Raw genomic sequence first — 3,943 nt, 5'->3', positions numbered from 1 at the left:
CACCCATCCATCCATCCATCCACCCACCCATCCATCCATCCAACCATTCACTCACCGATCCATCCATCCATCCACCCACCCATCCATCCAACCATTCACTCACCCATCCATTCATCCATCCATCCATCCTTCCATCCACCCATCCATCCATCCATCCACCCACCCATCCATCCATCCAACCATTCACTCACCGATCCATCCATCCAACCACCCACGCATCCATCCAACCATTCACTCACCCATCCATCCATCCATCCATCCATCCACTCACCCATCCATCCATCCATCCACCCATCCATCCATCCATCCATCCATCCACCCACCCATCTATCCATCCAACCATTCACTCACCGATCCATCCATCCATCCACCTACCCATCCATCCAACCATTCACTCACCCATCCATTCATCCATCCATCCATCCTTCCATCCAACCATCCACCCATCTACCCATCCATTCATACATCCACCCATCCATTTACCCACCCTCCCATCCATCCACCCACGCATCCACCTGTCCACCCATTCACCCATCCATCCACCCATCCATTCATTCACCCACTAACCCACCCATCCATCCACCCATCTATTCACCCTCCCACCAATCCACCCTCTATTCATCCATCCATCCATCCATCCATCCATTCATCCATCCATCCATCAACCCATCCACCCACCCATCCATCCACCCACCCATCCATTCACCCATCCACCCACCAACCCGTTCATTAATCTACAGACCCTCTCATCCCCCATCCATCCTCCCAACCATCCATCCATTCACGTACTCACCCATCCATCCACCCATCCATCTACCCACCCACCTAATCATACACCCATCCATCCATTCTCATCCCTGATTCATCCACCCAACCATCCATCCATTCACCAACTCATCCATCCATCAATTCGTCCACCCATCCCTCATCCCCCACCTCCTTCATCCCCATCCCCCATCCATCCACCCACTCATTCACCCATCCATCAGTCCACCCAACCATCCACGCACCCATCCAATCCCTCCATCCATCCATCTACTTATCCATCATCCGCCACCCACCCAGCCATTCACCATCCGCCCATCACCCCTCCAGAATGTAAGCATCTGAGGTCAGTGATTGTGAGGGCACCTATAACGGGCCAGCTCTTACTAGCACTTGCCCTGTGCCAGGCTCTGTGCCCATCAGGTGGTGACTTAGCCCGGTCAAACCCCCAATTCCCCATCCTGTGGATGCAGGAACTGAGGTTGAGAAGGTGAAGTGATGCACACAGGGTCAGCCCAGGAAGGCGGGGAGGCGGGCGGGGAGGCGGGCGGACTCAGGCTTCTGACTCTAGAGCCCACCATTTCCTCCCGCCTGGAGGACACGGGGCACGATCTCTGCCCCGAGGACACCCCAAGGGACACACAACATGTGGGTGGTGCATCCTCCCCACGTGGGCCTACGGGTGGGAGACGCACAGCCCTGCCCCTCAGCATCCCCGGTGTGTGATGATTAGACCAGGGTCACCCCACCGTGCCAAGTCCATGAGTCAAAGGAGGTGAGTGGTAACAGCAAAGAGACTTTGTGCCCCGGACCCAGGCCAGGCCTGAGCTGTGCCGAGACATGGAGAGGCCAGTGCACGGGACCCTTGCTTTGCCATTGCTGCCCCAGCCCTTCTAGAAAATTCTTCCAGATCCTTGGTCAGGAACATGGTCCCTGCAGGTAGTCAGAGTTTGAGTTATTCCAAATCTCATTAGCTCTGATGATGGAAAGGTTGGCGTGGAAAAGTGGGTCTTCAGGCACAGCTGGATCCTGGGCCTCAGGCAGCAACTTTAAGAATCCAGACTGGGCCAGATGCAGTGGCTCATGCCTGTAACCCCAGCACTGTGGGAGGCTGAGGCGGGGGGATCACTTGAGGCCAGGAGTTTGAGACCAGCCTGGGCAACATGGAGAATCCCTGTCTCTGCAAAACATACAAAAAATTAACATGAGGGTATGTGCCTGTGATCCCAGCTACCAGGGAGGCTGAGGTGGGAGGATCATTTGAGCCCAGGAGGTCGAGGCTGCAGTGAGTTATGACTGTGCCACTGCACTCCAGACAGGGCAACAAAGCAAGACCCTGTCTCTTAAAAAAACAAGAAGACAAGAACAGAATCCATCTCTGGCCATCTCTTGGGCTGGCCCCGAAGGCCGCAGATGCGTCAGACTCACGTCTCAGCTGAGCAAACCTGCGGTGGGAGTGAGCTCATCTGCCAGATGTCCCTGGAAGTCCTGGGACCAGCACGGTGGCACCCCTGCCCACTGGCTGGGAGGCCTCACCCCTGTATCACTACATTTCCTGGAGACACTAGAGCAGCCCCAGCCACTCTAGACAGGGACACTGCCCTGGAGGGGCACCCAGCAGCCTCCTCACACCCTGTCATTCCCTTCCCCTGGGGAATGCCCCACCCCACCTCCCAGGGAACTGGCACCTAGCCCTGTCATCGCCTCTCTTCTCCCATTTTTTTCTTTTTAGAGACAGAGTCTGGCTCTGTCGCCCAGGCTGGAGTGCAGTGGCGCGATCTCAGCTCACTGCAATGGGGTTTCACCGTGTTGGTCAGGCTGGTTCGAACTCCCGACCTCAGTTGACCTGCCTGCCTCAGCCTCCCAAAGTGCTGGGATTACAGCTGTGAGTCACCGTGGCCAGCCTTTTTTTTTTTTTTGACAGAGTCTCTCTCTGTCACCCAGGCTGGAGTGCAGTGGCACGATCAATCTGGGCTCACTGCAGCCTCAAACTCCTGGGCTCAAGCCATTCCCCCCATTCAGCCCCCAGCAGCTGTGACGACAGGTGTGTGCCACCACGTCTGGCTTCCTCCCAGTTGGGAGGTGCCTCTCCCCTCTCCAGCCAGCAGCTAGCTGACAAGCTGATCCTACTTGGGGCTCACCAGAGGCAGTGCTCCCCAGAGGAGCACTCCCCAGGGGCTACTCCTTGCAAAACCAGACAAAATCTCTTTCCACCCAATCTATCGGAACCCCTGGGACTGCAGGAACCCCCATATCCTTCCAAAAGACTCTCCTCCACCCCTCTTGACATTTGTCCCATCTTTGACCCCTTCAACCCTTGGGGCTCTTCTCATTCTCTTCCTGGCCCAGCTGCAGGGAGGGGAGGGGGCGTCCGTGCACCAGCACCTCTTTGTGGCCGTCTGCAGTCTGGCTGAGGCCCAAAGTCAGCCCAGGTCACAGGATATGTGGCTGGCAGGTGAATCCAGCAGCTCTGTACAGCTGTGGCCAGATCAGGTTAAGAGTCCCTCCTCTCCTGCAGTTCCCTGGGGCTGCCATGACCAAGTCCCCATACGCCGGGGCCTAAATGTTGCAAAGGAATTCTCCCTGTCCTGGAGCCCGGAGGTCTGAAATCAAGGCGTGGGCAGGACCACGCTCCCTCCGGAGGCCCCATGGGAAGATCTTTCTCCCCTCCTCCAGCTTCAGGGCTTCCAGGCGTCCTTGGCTTGTGGCCACGTGGCTCCAGCCTCTGCCTCTGTCTTCCCAGGACGTTCTGCCCCACATGTGCGTCTGAATCTCACATCCCTCCTTCTCCCCCTCTCTTATAAAAACACCCACAATTGGATTTAAGGCCTGATCTAAATCAGGATGATTTCATCTCGAGATCCTTAATTATGTCTACAAAGACCCTTTTTCCAAATCAAATCACATTCTCACATTCTGGGGAACCTCTTATTTTGGTGGGGGGACACCATTCAGCCAGTGACATGCCCCTCAGTCTCACCGAGCAGGAGTTTGGGCCTAGAAACACCCACGTTTCACAGAGGAGGGAGTTCCAGGCCAGAGACCTGGGTAGGGCTGGGCTTGAACTCAGGCGTCCGTCTCTGGTGGTTCCTCTCCAGCTGAGCCTCCTCACCTCCTCCTGGAAGCCCTCCAGGCTTCTCTCCCACACATGCTTTTTTTTTTTTTGAGACGGAGTTTC

This window comes from Cebus imitator, unplaced genomic scaffold, assembly GCF_001604975.1.
Source record: "Cebus imitator isolate Cc_AM_T3 unplaced genomic scaffold, Cebus_imitator-1.0 Scaffold524, whole genome shotgun sequence".
NCBI classification, from domain to species: Eukaryota; Metazoa; Chordata; class Mammalia; order Primates; family Cebidae; genus Cebus; species Cebus imitator.
The sequence above is the reverse complement of the archived record's forward strand: the minus strand, read 5'-3'. Positions refer to the sequence as shown.